The following is a 23,534-nucleotide window of genomic DNA, read 5'->3' on the forward strand; positions in this document are numbered from 1 at the left end:
CAATGCATGATTAAGTTGAAGCACTAGTGACCTCAAGGAAGGAGAAGGAGGAGGAGAAGGAAGGGAAGCAGCTGCCCAATCTTTCCACTGAGTGGAAGTCAGGACTGGCTCAAACACAATAACTCCATAGACTCAGGAAAATAAATATGCATTCATTCAGAAGATTATCTGATCAGTCTAGGTCTAGATATTAGGTCAGTGGATTACCTCAGCCTACCACCAGTCTCAGCAAGTCCTGCATCTTCAAGAAGAAATGATTTAAGAATAGGCACATTCCAGGATCACAGAATTTTTACAGTCCTCATCATAGCCAAAAAGCAAAAGCTGGGTGTAAAACTGTCTCTTTATAGCCAAATTACACACAAAGCGTGTCGTAAATCAGCTTCACCGCAGGGAAGGCAAGCTATAAACTACCTATCGTTTTACACAGCTACATATAAACCATCATGGCGGAGGAAGCCTGAAAAGGTCAAGAGATTTTTCTAAACTACCTACATCTCCGGAGCAGCTCAAGAAGCCACAGAATCTCAAGTCTTCAGATTGTATCACTGCCTGCTGTTTATTTCCTTATGGAAATGAATGTGTAGCTTTCTAACTGCCTTCAGCTTCTGCTGAATTAAACACATTCCAGCGTCTCTAGAGCAGCACTTAGGCAGTTGCACTCCCCCTTGCACTCTCCTGGGTAATCCTTCTGGGGAAAAGAATACATAACGAAGCCTTCAGCTGACAATCTGGGAGGCCTGCCACTGGTTATTGCCATCAGTTATTTTTCAACTGATTCAAAGATAACACAGGGCTGAAAGCTTGTAGCTACTTCTTTTGAGAAAATGGAGTCCAAGCAGCTCCTCTTAATCCTGAGGATTACCCAAGAGTTTCCAGTAACCTACCTTAGACCAGTTCAAACTTAAAAAGAAAAAAAATAAGAAAAAAATGTTCCTTTTTGCAGTATTTGAAGGCCTGTGTTCCTTCCCAAAAATAAATATGTAAATGAAATTGCAGTGCAACTGACTGAAACTTTATACAATTGTTCCAGGTTCATAAACATTTCATGAACTCAGATTAAATTTCAATTACAATACAAGTACTTCCAGAAGCGGCAGAATGAAAGACGCCTGTTCTCCCCTGGCTTTGTGCCCATAGTTAGATTCCCTGGCACCTCAGGAGGTGCAAAGCTCCAATGGAACGTGCTGCCCCAGGTGGGACATTCTCTGTCCTGCAAGGACTGCCGGTATTGAAGAAGCCTTTGCTGCAGTGGGAATGATAGCACATCTTCCCTTTCTAACAATTTCCACAAAGCTTATAGTAAGTGGCCACCAGATTCACTACCTCTAGTGAATCTGACACACATAAAATATACGCAGAGATGTATGATCATATAAAACATATTTACAAATAGGATAAAAACTACATTCTCCTGGTTCTAGACAGAACTGACAAAAAGGAAAGGCTAAGGCTACATGAGCAAGAATTAACATAAGAGCCCTGAACCATTACTGTCCCTGTCTCTTTGTTGCAGAAAAGAATTTCTGCTCCAGCTCCTGGATAAACTGCTCTCTATAACACTTGCCTACCTTTCCATTTGGTTTAGCCAAAACTCTTTCATCTTTTACCTTGTATACTGCTGCTTTCTCTCTTTCAGCCCTGCCTTTCAGCTGCTACTGAGTTCACCTTCTCCCTGCACTGTGGGCACATTGCCTGTTCTGATGCCCTTGCTAATTCGCATCCATGACCAGATTCAAAGCCCATGCCACCACTCCCAGCAGGAGGGTAGGCAGATACTCCCCAGCCTCTGGTTTCAATTCCCTGGGCTGCTGGCAAACTCTTCACCTCACTTGTGGCAAAGGAGAGTTGTTTGGCTGTGCTCGCACTGCCCCCTGTCCCAGGACATCTCTCTTGCCCTTTGAATCTTTTAAAATCCTCATCTGGAAGAAGTGGATCACGACTTCTTGTTACTCCAGATGAGACACCAGTGCCTCACATTGTGCTTTTTTGTCATCTTTTCACTGTATGTTGCTTTCAGCAGTGAATACAGCTTATCTGTGTTGCACACAGTGCCATGCAAATTTAGGGCACTATTTTAATGCATGATAAATAATTACTATAATTAACAGAAAAACAAAATGCCTTCTGGCAATTTGTCAGGACTAGACACCTCCTTCCCTGCCATATATTTTCATATGTATGACATGTACATATAAGATCCCTCTTGCCTCTGTGTAGGGACACGCATTTCCCATTAGCAGTAATGGGAATTATGTGTGTTCACTGAGGGGAAACTGTAGTCTGCCCTGGCTGGTGTGCTGTGTTAGTTGTGCTTTATTAGATCATATGAAGCATGCCAAATAAAAAAAAAAAAAAAAAAAAAAAAACCCAACCCCACAACACGCCCCCCCCCCCCCCAAAAAAAAACAAAAAACAAACAAAAAAAAAACCCAAGAAACCCCCCAATATAACATTTTTCCATCTTCATTGTTCAGAGAGAAATAGGTGGGAAGCCCCTGTATACAATCATGCTTTTAATTAAGTGCTATTTGCAGGTGCTATTTCTCTCCAATTTCCTATAGCCATTTCTGAAAGAGCAATAACAAAAATAATCTGCAAAATAAAGTGATTAGGGATAAAAATTAGCTAGAGTTACTAGACTGATAAGAAATTTAAAAAAATGAGCAATTTTAATAAACCACATTTTGAAACTATAAACATCCTTGTATTGGTAGATGCTGCACTGCAAAATACTAAACTTCATTTCACTATCAATTTTCTGATTCATCTGAAGAAGTTCATTATCTGTTAAATTGAAGGCAAGCCTCCCACAGAGGAGTGCTATCTAAAGATGGATGTGTTTGTGAGTGAAAGGATAGCCTTTCTTAGCTGTTTATCAAAAAAGACATTCATGGACTAGTTACTATACTTCACTACTTTGTAAATATAAAGTACAATATATACATATAATCATATGACAGTGGTTCATTTTTGTCATCTGGTTGTGGCACATTAATACAAATTTAGTCCAAATATCCAAAGTTATGCTGCTAGGAATGTTGCCATCTGTTTTTAATGAATATCTGGGGTCCATTTTTCAGTTAAGCTTTTCTTATTGTATTTGTGTGTTGCTTTTTCCAAGCTATCTGCATAATTGCTTAAAGATTTTACTGCAAAATTAATATCCTCTCTGTGAATGAGGGAGAAGGGCAAAAACCAGGATGACAAAGGCTGAAATGAGGTGAAAGGCAAATTCAATTTTTCCTTGCACCATAGAAACCTCGTCAGGACTAGCTTTATCTGGTAATCCACATTTAAACTTTAACCTGTAGGGGGGCTCTTTGTGTTAGTTAATGTAAGCATAAAAAGAGTCTGAACCACTAATCAGATTAATCATATTTTGTGAGACTCAAAAGCTTCATTAAAAGGACCTCGTTTCTAAGCTACACATTTCAGAAAGGGAAAAAAAGTTGACTATGAAAAGGAAAGACTAACACTGAAATTCAAAAAGACACAGACTGCGTGTCTCCTGGAATTAAACCAGAGTTAAGAACTGGAACAATATCCACCTTCATAAAATACACCTTGACGATGCCAAAACAATTAGGACATTTTACTACTGAAATTATGCATTCCCTACATTTACAAAGCTTTATCTTATGCATGAGGGAGAACTATTTATTAGACAAACACAATAAATGTCTTCTCTTTCCTCACATTTATGGAAGTCCCCTTTCCACTGAAGCAATCATATTTCCTAAGTACTTCAGGTGACCCCTCAGAGACAAGAAAAAGTGAACTTCAGAAGAATAAGAACTGGAATCTTATAATCTGTAGTCAGGTTATTTAAATTCACACAAGAAACACCCTAGTTCCCTAAAGAGCATGAAAGTGAAAGAGCAAGCTACTCTTCCAAGTTGGTGCAGCATTGTGCTCTCTTTCAGAAACAACAGAATAACTCTATTTTCAACAAACAAATAGCTTTCCACAAATGAAGCTTCAGTGAGCTTTAGTTCATGCCTATGGAACAAAACATGGTTTATGATCAGAATCCCAACCTCAAGGTTTTCAACACTAAGTTCAACAGAAATCATCTACACTTAGGATGGTGGGAAAGGCATTCAGATCCCAGTTTACCCTGTTTGGTTCTGGAATTAGTGGGCCACTGAAATCGGGAGGTGCTTTGAGAAAACAATAATGCTAGTGGATAACAAAGCTGAAAGTCTTATATTCAGAAGATTATTTAATACTGATCAAATTAAACATTTCAAAGCAATTATACAGAAATCAAGACATGACATCACTGGGATGATCACTTGAAATACAGACATACCATTTTGCAACCATGGGACCGCAGAAGAATTAACCTCACCTTTGTTTTCCAAGTAAAAAGAACCATCCTCATGCTGCATCACAACCAAAGTTTTTGCTCATATTTCATCATTATGTTTCCATTTTTCTTTCCCCATAACTTGCCAAGATCTTTTGTTCCCACAAGCTGCATGAGCCTCTGTGTGACCTGTATTCAACAGGTAAGTTTACTCCTGTACCATTCAGGTAACCTAAAATACATTTTTATACACACATTGAATTCTCCACTCTATGTGAGGTTATACACAAATGAATAACTTTCTAAATGTCTGTTCACAAGTTTTCTCCATAATTGCACTGAGGTTGTGCTGCTTGGCAAAGTCAGTTATACCTAAAGGCACTGCTTGTACCCTGGGTAAGGTGACAGCAGGTGAGGAATATTCTGCAGTAAATGACTGCTCACCAAGGAATTGTCACAATTCAAAGCTCATAGGGGAAGGACAGGTCTTGGGTGGGCTAATTCCGTTTCCCAACCTCACTCTTTCTTAGAGCCAGTGTCTAGTTGCTGCATGTGCTTAACCAAGGCTTCAAAGAAAACACAACGGCCAAGTTTTCTACATTTCATAGACCTTACACTTCACAGAAAGTTTTACCACAAGCTGTCATTGTAGGGCTGCATTTCTGAGTATGTGCCACTGTGTGCCATCCTGTGCCCTGAGGTCTTCACTGTTTCTTCATCAAACCAAGCAGCTGTCAAAATGTGCCTCAGCTCCATCCAGCACACATTCCCCAGCTTTCCCTTCCAAGGAAAAGGAGGGGAGAAAGGCCAGTGAATGCCAAGGTCTTGCTCCAGTGAAGAGCTGGGATGTAGCCAAGAACAGGCTCCCAGGTTCCTAGTGTAGATGTAGACTATGATATCATTGAATTCTTCAGAAAGTAACACACAAATCTAAGTTATTTATGAGCTGACTTCAGTACATGCTTGCATCAGTATAAATCTGGAGCAACTGCACTGGGTTCGGCAGAATCCTTAGAAGTCTAAACCAATGCAATTTAAAGCAGAATCTAGCCCTTTAGTTCAGATAATAAAAAATGCTGCCCTAAAAACACAGACACAAAGAATTACGCCTGAACACAGAGAATGATTCACAGGTTTGACCCAAAGCTATGAATTTAGATGATCCAAATCTAACCCCCAAACATTAGATCTTTGAATTAGGAAAACTAAAACAAGTGCTAAAATGGGATTAGCACTATTTACCACCATTTTGTATTAGGTCAGATTTTTTCACCCTTCCTCATACTGTCTCACCTTGTTTTATCACAAGTTCAGGTGGCATCCATATAAACACTTCCAGAGTGTATTTCTGTGCAGCACAGACAGCTACAATCAGAATTATTCCCTATCAGCTTGTCATCAAACTGTGTTACTTCCCAGCCTGTAGCAGGGCAGAGTCAAAGGGATTAGCTTTCAGCACTGCTGTCAGCCTGCTGAAATTGCTGGAGGTGGTTGCCTTCACTCTATCTGGCCTGCTTGCCTTCAGTCTAGCTGAATTGAGGCGGCTCTCTTGTCAGATGCAAGTTTTAGCTGAGGTTAATGAATAGTTGACAGAAAGAGAACTACTGAACCTGTTCTAAATACACACTGGGCATGTTTCTCATTTTATAGATTGGAAAACTGAGTCTCAGAGACACCTGTCCCCACAGAAGTTTAAGGTGGTGACCCTTACAGAACAAGAAACTTTGACCTCCATGTTTACAGTCCTTCCTCTTACCTGTACACTGTGTGCACTCTGGCCATGGTGGCATAGAACAGGAAGTGCCAGTTACCCCTACGAGCAGCGCTGCTGGGGTGGCAGCATGTTAGTCTTGCTTGCTCCTTGCCCAGCATGCAGACAACTCAAGAGGGTACATTCATTTCCCAGGAGATGGAACTACAGTGGCACAGCAGCAAATGAGTTCATCAATGGAGTTCAAAGGCTGGGAGGATTCAAATTATACTCACCAGCTCACAAAAAACATATTCAATAATTTTCCCTCATTTTAACTGTAAGCTCAGGTAATGGTATCTCTATTGAAACCATGTAAAAAAAACAGCTGACTCCATGAAAAGGCAAAACATCAGCATTTGTTCAGCCAGAATGAGGATGAGTATTTAGTGAATGCACATTTCATGGTAAGCCTTTCACAAAGATACTGAGAATTTCTGTGAAAATATGATAATCATTTATGAATGGCTGACCTTGCCTTGCTTTTGTGGATCTGTCAAAACACAAGCAACTGTTGAAATGGTTGCCTAAGTTGGACGAGGCCCGCATTCCCTGAGCCACATAATGTCACGTGTTCCTGCTCATTCCAGACTAGATTTTATATTTCCTTTTAAAAAGACCCCAAAACCCACACCAACCTCCACCCAAACACCCCCCGCCCCATGTTTTAGTTCCATGACTGATAAATTATTTTAAAAAGTAGTACAAACATTATACGTTCCAAAGACAAGCAATACTGGAATGCCCACCAGTGATGCCCATAGGAAAATAGCAGATCTAGAACTTTTAACCACATCAAATAAAAGTTTCTGTTCTGAAGTGAGAAAATTCTCTCTCTTTTGTAATTCTAGATTCTGCAGGTAATTAGGTAGGTAAAGCAAACTTCTGATCTTTTGATCATTCAGAACTCTTTACAAAGAGGTTTCCCACAAGGCCCATGATGCTCTAAGTCACTTTTGTTTCTGTTCTGCAGCCTCCCTCTCTCCAAGTTAAAACTCATGCAGAAAAAAGCAGCATTGCCAAGCTCAGCAGCATTGCAAAGGAGGAATCTGTGGCACCCTAAGGCCTGATTATATAAAAATGTGTAATGTTACCAAGAGGATGGAGTGGAAGAAGATTTCCATGACTGCTTGGTAGGGCTTCACACCTATGAGGCATGTGTGAAGATAGCTTCACACCTATGAATATCGTGCAGAGTCTGACCCTCATCTCTTCTCTGAGGTCTTAAATAATGTTCCAGCTGGGGACCTAACTATAAACATTTTTGCACTTAGCAACACAAAGAGAACACATGTGATAGGAAACACTTGGTTAAATTTGCAGCTTTCTCTGTGTTATAAATAACAAGGATGCATTTTGCCCTTCCTCCTCCCTGTCAGCCACCTTCTGTTCCCTTGTCCCTGCTGCAGTATCATCTAAACAATCCTGGGCTTTTAAGTACCTGGATTAAGTTATAGCATCCAGGGACATGAAACCTCATATGGTAAACTCCTAAGGAGAAGAGTAAAATTAGCTCCCTTTTATCTCTGGGCCTCCCCAAATACAGAGAGTATCTTTTAAAATTCCTGACAATGTGTGACTCTGCAAAGGTCTGGACAGGGAACTGCAAATTATTCTGTAGCACTCAGTGAGGTCTTACAGAGAAAGTCTGAACCCACATAGTTGCCTAGATTGGGTCTGAGTGCATGTAATGGACAAAATACAGAAAGTGATTGTTCCTTAAGCATCATAAAAGATTTAGAAGGAAAGAGTGAGTACAAAAGATTGGGACAGGTCCCTAAATTGTCTGGATGTAATATGAGCCAACCTCCAGTTACTTACATTTCTGTTTACCTTTGCAAATCAGAGAGGTATTTCACAAGAGAATCTGTTGGTTTGCTATATTTCAGAATGTTATTTCAGCTGAACAAACTATGAGCAGTTTTGCAGCTGCAAATATGTATAGTGTCTTAAGTTTTCAGGGACAAAGTGTCATGGTATACTTAAGACATTATGTTGCTATGGTATAATGTTTTATTCAGATGATCAGAATAAGAATAGTTTTCTATTGCCTGTATTACTATTGAACCAAACAGCTCATTTCTCTACCTCTAAATGAAGAGAAATTTAGAGAAAAACAAAGAGAAATTTTTCCAATGTTTGGCATCAAAAGTATATTTTTAGAATGTTTCCAATTATGGACCCATCTGCATCCTGCTCCATTGTCACTGCACAAAAGCAAGAGAAGCAGAACTGCACAGTAACAGAGGAGAGACAAAGAAATTACTCATATTTCCCCCCCTCTTTTAACATGAATACAGATTTCTAAATATTATCACCGACCATCTCACTTGAGAGGCTGCACTTCACCAGTGATGAGAGAATTTGCTCTATTGAAATCATAACATGGGCACATTGCTAACTCTTGTTTGTGAGCTAGCATCACCTAAATTACAGTTTTATGACACAGTATCAGAAAAAGGTTATGCCCAGTGAAACCTGATTTTAACTGGGAACGTAGTAGTCAATTTAGTAGGGGAAATTTAGTCACCGAGTAAAACATGCTTTTAAAGGCCATACTGTCTTAGAGGAACAGATACAGTGCTATCTTTCAGGCTATTTTCTCATGTACCTTAATAATAGTCTTTTACAAACAACTTTTTGTAATGCAATAAGCATTAATCTGTGCGTATAGACTGCACGCAGGCCTCAGTCGCTATAGCACAATCCCACTATGCTTCTCAACCATAGTGTTGCAACTCACCTGCCTTCAAATGGTAAAACTGCCCCATAACAGACTTGCTTGTAAGTATATTAAACCATGCTTCACCTACAGGCTGTATCTTCAACCCACTGTACCCATGCAGAACCGAGACCTCAAAAGGCTGAGTTGCTGAAGTTCATACAGGAAGTTAGTGTGAGAAGTGGAAAATGAGTTTTATTCCTTTCAGTTCTACATTCAGGCCACAGTGTCTACAATAACATAAACAGAAACTACATACAGCTTAGACAAACAGTCTGCTGTGTTTGCCTGGCAATTGCTTTTTAAACAGACAGCAACTATTTGCATCTCCCTTCCTAAGGATACAGTTTCAGATCACCTTCAGAAGGCTCAAACTAGGTGCTTAAGATCCATTTTGAAAACTTTCCCTAAAAGAGTCCTCATTTTCAGTTTGGAAGTAAATACTGGCTTCTCTGTGTACCTGATGAGGTCAAAGTGCTGTGACACCTGGTGTTAGTGGGTGAGGTCCCTCTCCTCCCTGCACCACCAGTGCATTTCTCTGCCCTTCAGAGAGAACCGGTGAAAGCTGTTCTCTGTCATTCACATGCCAGAAGAGGAACAATTTTTCTTCTAGGAAAATGTGCATGTCTAAACTTCACAGGGCCCATGTAGAGTAATCCAAAGACATTAGTATTGATACTGATGGTTATGTGACCTGGGTGATAACATGCTTAGAACTAAAGCTATGAAGTGCTGCCTGAATACTGAGTGTTACTTTAGTACAAGACAGAAATATAGTGCAGGATGTAACAGACCCTTCTCTTACCCTTCCACCAGTAACTCCCTCAGCTTTCCATACAGATGGATCTTCTGTCTTCTTGAAACAATAATCACGTGGGTGAATTTTTCAGTAGCTTTTCAAATGATTGCAAAACTATTTCTCAAAGTAATCCTGGGGAAAACGTATAAATGGTCTTCCACATAACACAGCCTTTAACACCTAGCAGAAAAACAAAAACATTCTAGTGAAAACCAGCAATTTTACAGTCAGACATGAACATTGATTTTCTCAGCTGGTTGGTGGTAGATCACCCACAAAAGAGTTTGGAGGGTCTCTATATATAAAGAACTAGGAAGTTAGGATTAGGAATGTGTCTGATTTAAGAGGGAGTTTTAAGCAATTAACTCTGCAAGCACACAAAAGTGAAGCACAAAGAAACACTAATGGGAAGAGATCATTAATGCAATCCATCCACATTCTCCATCTATACGCTCATTACCTGCTGACAACACCAATAGGATTTGCCTATATGAGGAAATAGACCAAAATAGCTGTTGCAGAATAAGCCATTATTCAATAGCTTTCTGTTTGTCCCTGTGTGGACACTGTAGGAATAATTAGCGCACTTATTCTGTTCTAGAATAATCAGTGCACTAATTATTCCAGACTAAAGTATCTTTTATTCCAAATCACTTTGTCCACAAGGGGAGCTATTGTGAAGTAGTTTGTGCTCCTCTGCTCAATTTCCATGTGTAAAAAGGACGTAATCCGTGCTGTTGGAATAGCTGTACCCCCAGACTCCAGGAACAAATCAAATTATAGACAAGTTCCGATTCTCCCATCATTCAGGCTGGTTTGTTAAAGTAAGTGAATACACAGAGTTGTGAAAACAGGATTCAGCTGTAGGGCAATGAATAAGCTCTTCCATCAGAAGCTTTTTCTTTACAAAATTTAGTCACATTTGCATCCAAGCTTATTACTGGATTTAATTATTGTAGCGTATAGAGGCTGATATGGTAGATGAGACCTTGCCCACTCTTCTGTAAAGTGTGTAATGCAGAAATTGGATGAGCATATAGTGTAACTAGCCAATTTGATGGGGTAGCTTTAGCCAGTCTGTGTTTAAAAACACCACTATCTAGGAGGTTTTTGTGATGCAATGCAATCAAACTGAAGACCAATATGCCAAGACAGTGACCCTACAACACTGTTAAAAAACTTTTAAGATGAAGGATGGAAATGGTAATGTCAGATTTTATTAACCTGGGAGGAGAGTCCCAATACTCTAGCCTGGCTTACCCACTACTCTCCCTTCAGTGGCTCAGCATATCAATTTTGCAGAGTAAATTGGAGAGGCAGAATCAAATCACTATTTCTTTGTGGGTTTTTTTTTGTTGTTTGTTCTTTTCTTTAAAAAAATCTTTCTATTTTATGAAGGAAGGTGTGATCATATCTGAAGAAACAGTTCCCTCCTTTCTACTCAGATAGTGGCAGAATAACACACCGGAGCAAGTGGATAAAACCCTTTTTTTCTCACACCACACATGATCTGGCCCAATATTTGAGAGCTATAATGCTCAGATAGCAAGGCTGTGTAATATCCTACTCTGTGAAATTGGATGCAAGATACTTACATGCAATAAATAATACTCTTTTACACTTCTGTGTTTCATACAATTTACATCATCTCATCATCCATTCTCTGCCTTTGTCTCACTAGAGGGAAATCAAATGCAGTTTGGGATATATTTCAAAATAAGTGGCATCATTGTTTACCATGTATTTTCAACAATATTTGCAATGGTCACATCATATGATTTTCTAAGGTTTTACCAATCTCTTCTGTCTAGGAAGTCATCTAGTATTTCTCAAAAGATGTTCATCATGTTGAATCATTCAGCCCCTTCTCACTATTATTTTGCTATCAATTCCTCAGCCTTTCATCTTCAAATTTTTTAACCCAAGATTTACTCTTAATTAATAACTGCTCTAAATATACTAATAAAATTTTCTGTAATTTGTTGAATATGGCCTAAATTACATTAATTTTATTATAGCATAACCCAAAATTCTGTATAGAAAAAATGTTATTACATATCTCCTTATCAGAAGAAAACACTGACTTATACAAAACATCTGTAGCTCCAAGAAGCTCTACCGATGGATTTATTTTCACTTTAACAAACTAATAGAAAAAATTTGATTTATGACAAATAATATTTGTCTATTTAAGGCTCATAAGACAGCTCTTTGTTGCTAGTGATTCCCACAATAAGTTTTTTCTCAGTTAAAGTTTCTGTTCATTGACAAGATGGATGCAATTAGAAATACAAGGTGTTCAGTATTCTCATCTCAGACTCTGTTCAATTATCTTGTGTTTCTCATGTGCAACTGTAGTTGTTCTACCCTGAATTGAACTAGATTGTGATTACTAGTTAAGAACTGAAAACACTGCCACTTTTACTTCTTTCTGTGAGTTACTTTATAAATACTTTCAATTACAAAATTGTTCCCAAAGAAATAGGAATTATGTTGAAAGTACCCCACTGCTGCTGTAACAGTTTCAGATTTATTGAATCCTTCTCACTGTATTACAATAGCTCCTGCTGTTTTACCTGGACTGCAGCAATGCCAGACTCCAGCTTGTATTTTGTAATGTTTCAATCCATATGGGACAACACTCTCCTTCCCTCCCTCCCCTCTCCATTCTTTTATCTTCAAGCTTTTGGTTGGAACCAGAATAGAAATACTAAGAAGAAATTATAAAATGACCCTTTCTCATTCCCAATAGGTTGGGTAAGAGCCACGCAGTTACATCCCAGTTTTACAGTTATCTCAGATTTTACAAGCAAGGGTCTAATTTTATTTTATTTGTATTTATTAAGGCCAACTCTTAACACAGTGGCACAGATGATACAGCTGAGCGAGGCAGATGAGAGAAGAAACATGTTTAGCATTAAAACAATGCTGAACTTGGAAAGACATACTTCCCCATCTGCAGCTATCCTACAGCTAGTGCTGTGCTCTTAAAGTCATTCTTATGAGGAAGTTTCATATCAAATTTCTTGATCTTGTCATAATCATTAAAGTGAGAATACAGGCTCCAGATATGGGCTTTACCACTGTATGAAGGCGTGCTGAAAATTCAAATGTTTAGATAATTTCACCATCCTGTTGCTTTAGTATCGGATCATTCTCATTTCTTTTCCTTCAAAACAATAATTTAAAAGTGAAAGCTATGTGATGATACTCTTCCTTCCCTGTAGCTATACAGACCTTTGTACCAAAACTTTACCTCACTATTTTAAATTTCTGCTTCCTTCTTTTCTGTATGCACTTATGTACATTTACTCATTTTATGTGTATAACAGAACATTTAGATCATAGAAATTACAAGATATAGCTGGTTTACTGACCATTGCATCACAAACAGCAAAGACAAAAATATCAAGCAGTAAAAGGTTCCAGGGTTCCAGAGTGAAGAAAAGCATTGACTTTGGTTTTGGACTATAAATAACTACAATGGACACTTCTGGGGCACCAAGAGTAAGCCATGGCATTTTTTATTTTTAATTTTTAATTATTTTCTTCTGTGTTAAGCACTCCATGTTTGTATGAATGCAAAAGACGGAAAACCTACTACTGCTTAGTTCTTAGCCATTCCAGCACCTAGTAATCTAAAGCGAAGTACTACCCACCCACTTTAGTTGTCTAACCAAGGTCAAAGTGATTATTTATTTGCATAAGCTGGTCATAAATAATAAAAAAGAGAACTAAATGATACTTAGAGATTGTTCCAAAACTGCATAAACAAAAACAGATCAGCTATCTCGCCAGCTGCTCACATGGAGATTCCTGAAAAGCTACCCATAACACATCAAATTCTTTATTTTCATTCTTGATAAACTATTCTTTCATGAACACAAGGGCAGAACTGCCAGATGGTGAGGTAGGGTACCAGCTATTGGATCAAACAGTACACCTAAAGCAGTCAGCATTTTCAAAGAAATGCATTTAATGGCATCTGAAAGAAACAAAATAGAATCAGTGAAATTGACGACTGCAAATTGTATCCACAAAGAGGATCACTGTGTAAGCTGAGATCAGAAGAAAGTGAAATAGATCCAGAAGGGCCATTTAGATAGTGACTTTTGTTATAAATTGCATATACAGAGCAAGTCCTTCAAATAACTACCTTTGCATGCCAGGAGAACAGTCTGTATATAAGTTTATGTGGAATTTGTTAGAGGTAGACGACATCTTTGGCTTTTCTGACATTCTTGTTCCCATTCTTCACTGGCATTCCCTTCCCAAAGTATTACAGAGTGCTTTCGCTGTTCCGTCCCTTGCCATCTTTGCAGATGCATTTGGAGTGTTACACATTACTGAAATTAGCCCTCCAAGAGATACTGGCAGTTTAGAACAGCCTCAAGCAGAGAAAGAGATAAACACACATTTGTATAACTATGAAATGCCTCAGTTGAAGGTAAGCAAAGAAATTAGACTTGAAGAGTTCATAAGGGGAATGCAGATCATAAAATCAACAGACTCCCTGAGATAAAAATAATGACCAAGCACTTCAAGCCTGAAACACACTGAAGATCATTTAAAATGAACTTGGCAAAGCAGAATACACAGAACAGTCATTTGCAAACACCATACCACGCTCAGATCACAGAACCATTCCATATAACCTCACTGATTTCAGGATTTGTTTTATGGTAGGATATGTAATGAATTTCCAACTGCACTCTCAAATCAGACCCTAATACAATCTCTATTTACAAGCTGGAATCCTTTATTTTTTTTGAGTTTCTTACCAAAATCTAGCTCCCTGCTTAAGGCATTATTGCAATTAGGGTCTTTTTAATTCTTTCTTTTCCCACCACTCAAGAGTAAGCAGTGCCTTTGGACACTAGTTTTCCTCCATAATATCACTTTCAAAAAAGAGCAAATCAAGTCACTGCAGTAGCATGACTCCAGACTGCACTAGTTTAACGAAAACAAACATCTGACCTTTAGAAAATCAGGTGGTCCAGGTCATCCTCTCCCAAACTATTTTGAAATGTTTGTTGAACATGCTAGATGCAACATGAAGATACTGCTGGACTACGACAATAATAACTTTGAGAGATATAAACTTCATACATGAATTTCAGTTTTGTCTCTTGAATGTTAGAGAAAAACATTCTGAGGACACATTATCCTGTAACTATTGATGGTAGAGATATTTTACTTCCTTCAGAAGCAAGTGCTTCTGGTTCCTCCCAATCTTTGGACTAAATGGGCCACATGTGAAAAGGAAATAAAATGGATGTTTGTATGCACCACCATTTTCATTTATGAATCTAACAAGAAAATGACCCTGTAAAATTACATTCTTCCAATTGACATCTAATACTTTTCACTATTCTTTGCACAGTCCAAATTGAAGACCAGCTGATGTCCAGATGTCCCACAGATTTATTACTACCAGACAAGAGAAGGAACAAGGTCCATTTTTATGCCTTCTACTTCTGCACACAAATGTGGGACAGAAGCAGCAAGAAAAAAGCAGGACCATGACAAAAATTTGCCCATGCTTTGGCTACCAAAACTGGCTGATTATATTAGCAGGAAGATTTTTCTTCCCCTGAAGTGGAGCAGCAAAGCAACACCTTCTTCAGTCTGCCAGGACACCTAGTAGGGCTTCTGTGTTTTGAGACATGATTCCTTGAGGCAATATGACTGAAGGGATGCAGCTCCCTCCAGTGCAGGATTCTGCTTAAATGCAACACTGAGCCCTGGAAAAAGATATTAACTCATTCCTCATTTGAGCTGCCAAACGTACCAGGAATACCTGGCAGCAGCTCCCTGCCATGCTGCCAGCCATTCTAGGTACACAGCTGGCTATTTCAGTGATTTTAGAAGAACTCGGAGGATTTGCAGCACAGCAGCAACAGCAGCAGAGGAATGAAAGCAACATTTGATTTCTTTTCACAAATGTCTATCCCAGAGTGGAGTTAAACCCATTCAGGCACAAACCTCTAGAATTAACTAATGTCCTGCATGGCCCAAATCCAGGCTCAACTTCCTCTCTATAAATCAGACAATTCAACAGCCAATTCCAAGCAATTTCCTCTCCTATTCTCAGAATGTTTTATGTTCATGTCACAAGCAATCCTGCAAAACCTTGATAGGTATATTCATTATTTATGATGTGCCATAATTATTTTGTGTACTTATAGACTAGCCTGCAGGAGGCAGTGTCATGTGTGGAAAGCAGAACTTATCAATGCTAATGATTTTTTGCAGAGGATTTTGAAAAACTATGATTTTCTCAAAAGAAATGCAAAATGGCAAGAAGTCTAGTAAAAACACCTGGTCTAGGATAAAACTGGGAAAGGGTGCCATTAGTTTTGAAACATGAGCTTTTACCCTCAAATTTTTTCCCTTCAAATAAGATCTGCAGTCCTTCTTTTAGCTTCTATGTATATGGTGTTCAAGCTCTCAGTTTTTTGCACAAACTTGCACAGACTGCACTGGCATTTCTTAATAGCAAGATATTTAAGTAGAAGCAAGTGCCCACCTTCAGGCTGGAGCTAGCTGCCACCCACTGGTAGCATATAAACAGCCTGCTTTATAACGTTAAAAAAAAAGTGATAAATCTGGATGGAGACATCCCTTTGAATTTTTATTACTGCAATTTAGGTGAGTGAAAAATCAGGAAAGTGGCTGGTATTTATACAAACAGCATCATTCTTACTGGTGCTTATAGGCCCAGTGACCAAGTAACAAATATTATGATTTATCAGTGTAAAGAAGGAAGAGGGCTTCAGACAACATTGCACCCTACGGTTACAAGTAGAAATGGTGCACATCAGGAAACTGGTAATACCAGTAAGGTTACAAATATAAACATTCAGCTCTGAACTGACTTTGTGAAGAGAGAGATGATAAAACAGATATTCAGCAAAGGCCCTTCACAGAATGCCAAAGTTTCGTTTGACTTTTTTTTTTAAGTCTGTTAATTTCTGTTTATCAGCACAATGAAAGGTTGGGCATGGAAAGATACTCACAACTTAAAAGCTAAAACTGGACTGTCGGCATTTCATTCTCTTTTTATTAACCATTAGCAAGTATTCTGCACAGACACAGCCCATGAAATTAATAATAGAAAGAAATTAATCAGAATACTGTATTTCAATCATGGGATTTTCTTGACATTTTATACCAAAGGAATGCGCTCAAGCAGTTTGTAACTGACAGCAATGCCATGAAATTGCACTACAGCCTTGATAATTATCCTCTTCATTATTTTTACAATATATAAAGAGATAAAGTACTACATTCTCCTCTCATTTTATAATAGTATGCAGGATAATGGAAGCAGCTGAAGGAGGATGTTTGTCTTACAATGCTACAGTTTAAATCTAGTGACAAGGAAAGAAGTATCACATTAATGATGCACAGAGAAGAGCACTACAAGCATCCATCCTTTATATAATTATTCTACGCAAACTGTAAACATATGGGATAAATAATATACCCCAAACTTTTTCACTTCCTCTCTTTCCTTAATATTCAAGAAATGTCAATGACAACTCATCAGAAGGAAAAAATAATTTAATCTCATTTACATTAATTTCCTTCTTCATAAAATGCTAGTGTCATCAAAGCTTATAAAAAGATTTATGATACAGAAAGAATTGGTCATTTCTTTTATACAACAGTATGAAGCACTTCTGTGCTACATAAGCCCAGAAAATTAATAGAAGTGAAGAGTCCTTTTGGCACCAGATGGAGACACCAAAGAAGTAAAGGTCCTACCAAATGTTAAGGATAACTTTTATTAGGAAGAGTAGCAGTAAAGCAGTACAATTCCATAATTTTAGATTTAGGCAAACTATTTTAGACAATATTCAGAAAATTTAGGTAGGGAAGACACAGTTACATGACAAACCTGTACAAGAAGATAAGAAGTTACTGTTTCCCTGTCTACCACAGTGTCCACCCAATGTGGTATATGAACAACAGAAGTCAGTTCCAGATGGCTACAAAAGAAGTCAATCTGTTACCTTAGTAAAGCAAACTGTGAAATCAGGATAACTTCAGGAACCGCACCTTTGCGGGTAGTTTCAGCAGAACCTGCCAAATTAAGACTGTAGAGATATAAAGCACTTAAAGCATCTGTGGAGAACCATAACCTCCTGTCTCTGAGCATGAAGTCAGGAAATTCTCTTGGTGCAACCCCTACAAAAAGCAAAATTTATTTAGTCCAGGCAACATCAGCTCCTCAGTTTGAATTATTTTATCGTAATAACATGATGATACATGCTTTCTTCTGTAGATTGCCTGGCTCCAGCAGAGGAGCTGGATTTTTAATTTGGCAACATACCTGTAGAATGTCTTTCTTTAGTCATTATAAGTAACACCCAAAAAAAGGAAGATGGCTTGTGCATAAACTGAAAATCCATGAGTAACTTTATAATTTATTTTTATATCACAAGAGGAATGTGAGAGCATGATATCACAAGTCTTAATAGAAGTGTTGCAGCAACAAATTGCAGACTTGGATCACAATTTGCCACAGTGTAATGACATTAACTTCAGGGTGTCTTATTGAGGCTGATTTTTTTTTTATTTGCCTCATGACATGCATGGACGTGGGTACTCCATGCCACTTATATCAGTCAGTTTCCCAGAAGTTTTGCCATACTTAAGCTTTACTTAATGGATCTTTTAAAACTTTGTGGGATAAAACAATAAACCCAGCCATAAATATCTGGCTGTTTGCCCAGGTATTGTATGAATGATAAAACATACCTTTCTGCATTTGAAAGCTGTGTATTCCTTTAAATATACCTGACAGCTCAAAGTGTTTCAGCAACACATATAATTTTGCAATGATTTTTTGCTAAATCTACAGCTTCAGTCATTCACTCACCAGTTCCTGTGTCACACAGCCAAGCTGACTCTGTAGTTTCCTAGAAACATGGACTTTTTGAGACAATGCCTGCTCTGCATTGCTTGCCTCTAGAGCACAGGAATACAAAACATGGGGTAGGCAGGATAGCTCTGCAAAACATACCATGCATCTCAACCTGTGCATCCGCAGCACTGCCAGTGCATTCTCTGCATATATCCCCCCCACACAACAGATCTAATGCTTCCTTATTTTAAAAGATTCACTGTGTATGTGATGTAGGGCCAATCCACATGTGCTGTGACTACAGAATTGTCAGATCTCTTGTGCACACAGGGATCAGCTCCATGTTAACAGCATGTTTCTGAGACACAATGAACTTTGCAGTCTTTGCCAGTGACACTCAAAGACAGACTTAAACATATCTAAAGTCAACCTTACCACTAGGGGAAAATACTTCTCTGTTCTAAAACACACTATGGTTATTTAAGAATGTTCAATTCAATCACATATGTACCCCAGGCAGTTATTTTCATTGTTTCTCAATTAATCAGAGCAGACTATACTTTAGGGCATGCAAAGAATAAGGCAGTACTAGCTTTTCATCCTAAAAGCCAAAAGGCCTGCATTAACCTATGTGCAAAGACAGAAGACTGAACAAAATGGGGGGGGGGGGGGAGGGGGAATGGGTAGGGAGAGAATCTGTCAGATCTTTGAAGTAATCCAAGGTCAAAAATTTCCTCTTAAGAATATATGAGCAATGTGAACTTACCCTACCCAGGAAGCCACCTTACAAGGTAAACACTTTCAGAAGACAAGTCCTTGGAACTCTTCATAGTGTCAAAGGTTGAAATGAGCAAAGTGGCAGCTGGTTTGAGGCGTCTCTCCTTTGAAATGTCCAAACTTCCTTAATTTTCAAAGATATTTTGCAGATAATGCCAACAAAAGCCCTTGGTATATACAAAAAGAGCCTGTATCCTTGGAATAGATAAGGGGATTCAAGTCAAGCCTCTAGGAAAAGAAAAAACAACACAAACCACCACCTCTCCCCTTCTCCCCCTTCCCCCCCAAAAAAGTCAGATACTTGCAAAAACTTAATGTAACTTGAGTATCCAAAAATGTGAGCTATTAAAATTGCCCATTATACTCAAAATTGTCCATTAGAACAGAATCAGAGAAGATTAAGATTTAAGACCTTTCTGCCCATCAGGTGTTCATTATTTGCCTCAGCTGAATTGCCAGAGCAGCTTCCATGAATTTGCTAGTGCTATGCCTGCTCACATCACTCTCCAAGCAGTTTTTGCTGATGCTACGTTTTCACTGAAGCTGACAGTGGGTGCTCACACAAATCTTTTTATCAATTTAGGAAAAGAGTTAATGATGGTTACCTGAAAGTATTCAAGACATCCTCCTGTTAAAAACTGCAGAATTTTGTTGCCTTTATGCATACACTTTAGAAAATTCAGATTTGTGAGAACAGTATAACACCATTCCAAACAGTTGTCATGTAAATATGCATAAATTGTTTTAATTTGCTCCAAAGTTATTATTTTCACTTTTTTATCACTAATCCAATGGGATATTAAGCAATGAAAAGTTTAAGTACACTGATAGGACCTATAATTAGGCCTAGTCACATTGATAATACAGCTTCACACTGACTTAAATACCTAAAATAGTACCTACAATTAGAAAAGAAACAAAGAGGGGAAGTTTCTAAAAATGAGAGCTTCAAGGGACATAAAGAAACAGCAGACAGACTATCAGATTTCTTCATAGAGAGGCACTGCTGCAACAGCGTTGTTTCTTCAAAGAGGTAGCCCCTCAACAACATAAAAATATACAGTTTTTCAAAAACAGTGAAATATTTTCTAATATGAACATCCTAAAAAGAGGAAATCAATAAATGGCATGAAAAACTTCAAAGACAGGCCTCCTGTCAATGACAGAGGTTCTTCAGCAATGTAAAGTCTTTGAAGAAGGACTCCCAGTGCTGGGAAACCTTTGAAGTGACAGAAAGCAGACATTTATAATTACAGAAAGGTGTGGTGTCCAGCAGAGATAGTAAAAAGATATAACTGGGGTATGTGTGGGGGAGGTTGAGCGGTGACTTGGGCCCTGAGCGACCCTGTTCTCTTGAAGCCTAAGAGCCTGCAAGGTCAACTCTATATCCATATGAAAGAGACAATTTGTGAAATGGAGATGTGGGTAGAGCTTAGAAACCAAATTACTGCAGCTTTCACACTTCTAGCATATGTTTATTAAACAAGGCATCATCTCTCTCTTTCCTCACTACCCGAGATTCCAGCACACACATAATCACACAGCCCGTTTTCACTTTGCAGCCTATAATTCCCCTGAGGGGATAGTTAGGCTTGTTATGTCCATTGGCTTCGAAGCTGGCTTGTACTATGAAGTACAGTAGTCCAGCTTTACAGATATTAATCTGTGTTTTTCATTCCTTCCTGAAATTCTTTCTTCCTTCTTCTCCCCTAGCCAGCTCCCTGGCTATTTTTTGGAAAGTGATACAGAAATTCAGAGAAGTGAAAAATTATATTCTGGAAGAAAACTCAGCTGTCTGGATGCTGGAGTTCTTTGACTTCTGGGCTACTTGAAAGGAAAAATGTGAAAGTTTAATTTACAGAAATAGATTTTTGGTTTCCTCTCAGACTACAAGTTAAGTCTCTGATGTGTTTTTGGAGCAAACAGGATCTGCCCATGCTCTGAGCGGTCTGAAAGCAGAAGTCATTTTAGCATGGTATTCAGCTCACACTTTGCCTCGCTAGTTAGGCAGAGTTAACAGCCCATGCTATCCTAAAGCACAAGTCTCTTGCTTCTCCCCCAAAGATCCACCAATTACATCCAGAATATTAATTTTTAACTTCTATCCTGTGACAGAAATAGAACATTTACAGGAAAACATTGGCATCTGATACCAGCCAAGATTTTCTGGGAAGCTGAAATGAAAGACAAGCAAGCAAATCAGCAGATGCTGCTCACCTCACCACTCACTTGGTCTTTCTTGTATGGATGGGCCGGGATCTGGAAGTAGGACTGCTCACAGTGGGCTGAAATGGGTCCTCCAGTCAAGAGGGTCTGTATTCTGCTTTGGTGTGAGAAGGACACTAGAGCATCATGTTTCTCAATGGCCTATAGCTCCACCTGTGAGCCTCAGATCTATACACGTCGTAGGCAGGAAGAAAATGAACTGTCAAAAAGCAAAAACCAGCTCTTTATCCCTTGTGTTTCTCTGCAGGCTTGCATAGCTAAATACTTCCAAGCGAAAGTTGGCAGAAGATGGCATCCTTTTAACAGTGAAATGAACGCATGAATGATAACGCTTGGTAAATTTTACATGGGATGTGGCGTCCACAGATCTTAAATCCAGACCCTAACCCAGGTTATGAAAAAAAAAGAGGTCCTGGACAGAAATTCAGGCTGTCTCTGTAGAAAACTTAGCAGAAACATAACAACATTTACTACTGCAGGAAATTCAGAGTAGACAGCATTGAGGCTATTTTTGCCTTTAGATAACCTTCAGTCCTAGGTTAAGGTCAGAACTAGAGAAAATAATAGTAAAGTCCAATGCAGTCTTCAGAGAATTGCTGAAGCTTATTTTGTTGAACTCTTCTTTTGCTGGCCAGACAGCAACCATGTAATTAGGATAACTATGCAATAGTGTTTTTAAAGGAGTGCTACAGAGAAAAACTCAAACTACAGTACATATAAAATCACTGTATTTGTTTTCCCATGCATTAACAATTTAGTTTTTCTTCTGTTCAAGAGGCTGGCCTAAAGGCAGTAAGGGAAAGAAAATCACAAAGATTACTACCTTTTTATAACTATCTTTCTAAATGTTATGGCACTGGCTACATGAGGTGTGTAGTAAAAAGGAAAAAAAAAAAAAATCCTAAATACTAATGGAGAGACCGTATGGAAACTCAAAAGCAATTAACATGCAGACGAAATTTTTAAGAGTAGTGATGAAATTAAGTATTGTTACTAGAAGATGTTTACTACTTAAAATATCTTTCAGGTCTTTCAAAATATTGCTTAAGGATTTGGCATGACAAAGAAAGCAGATGTTGGATAACACATAACACATCAAGAAAACAATAATATATTCTGAGCTTGAGTCCTGCTGGTGATACAGGACAAAAATATGCCTGGGCAATCTGAGAAAGCTTTTAAATAAAACAAAGCCAAAACAAATTTAGAAGTTATTTTTGAAGTACCTACACATCATGTAAATTTGTGCTACAAAAAGTTAGGCGACAGGATGAACTCAGCAAAAACTGAGATTACCTTATATACAACAGATAGTGGAAATTTTTTTTCTGATGTGTAGTATTTGCTAGCTGCATGATATGCACTGATGGGATTCAGAACATCTGTATGGTACATGGTGCTGTCTATACCATAGCTGTTTAACACCAATGCTTTCTTAAAATAAGCACCCTAAATCCACAACTGGACACCATTACGAAAAGGAGGGTGCAGATATAAATACCTTTCCAAATTTCCAACCAAACTGAGAAGCAAGGATACTTTCTTCATGGCTGCTGCATGATAAATCTTTTCAATGCTTAGCAATATCATGTTCATTGTGTTCTGGCAGGTGGTATGATATGTAGAGATCTGCACGCATTAAGACACCCACCTTTTTCTCTTATTCACCCATGTTACTAGAATCCCTTAGGAGTCACATACCAGTTTTTCCTTACTCTCACATCCTGGATTATAGGCTATTTCTGTAGCCAGTTAAGCACAGCTCAGACTACTAAAAGCAGTGGCTGTACCCCTGGGTAGAATGAGGACGTGTTCTCTGCTGATGATTTGATTTGCAGCAGCAGTACACCTTGGACAACAGCACAAGATCAGAGGTTATTGTACCACCACCCCCATTTGGGTAATGCCTCACTTACAAATGAGACCAGAGGAAAACAAAATTTTGTTTTTAGTGCACTAATTATATTACATATCCTCATGACATAGCAAAAAATGGGTCTAAGTGACCCATCATCCAAGGAGGAACCAGTAGTGAAGCTTAAAAATGTGGTCCAAAACACCCTGAACTTAATAAAG

General features: G+C 38.5%; 1 long non-coding RNA gene across 3 annotated transcripts in view; it reads right to left on the reverse strand.

Moving 5' to 3' along the window:
- The window catches only part of LOC134155607 (uncharacterized), a 52,778-nt gene extending 29,472 nt beyond the window's left edge, over positions 1-23,306 (reverse strand). Inside the window, exons 1-4 of one of the 3 annotated variants that reach the window (XR_009961638.1) lie at positions 21,450-23,306; positions 19,244-19,427; positions 18,471-18,601; positions 17,487-17,776 (exon numbers count right to left, since the gene is read on the reverse strand). This is a non-coding gene — a long non-coding RNA (uncharacterized LOC134155607). Of the gene's footprint in view, positions 1-17,486; positions 17,777-18,470; positions 18,602-19,243; positions 19,532-21,449 lie in introns of those variants that run through there. The other 2 variants (XR_009961639.1, XR_009961637.1) reach the window with 2 other exon arrangements.
- Between the last annotated feature and the right edge of the window lie 228 nt (positions 23,307-23,534).

Source organism: Pezoporus occidentalis, unplaced genomic scaffold, assembly GCF_034315485.1.
Source record: "Pezoporus occidentalis ecotype Australia unplaced genomic scaffold, CSIRO_AGI_Poc_V1 ctg8, whole genome shotgun sequence".
Taxonomy (NCBI): Eukaryota; Metazoa; Chordata; class Aves; order Psittaciformes; family Psittacidae; genus Pezoporus; species Pezoporus occidentalis.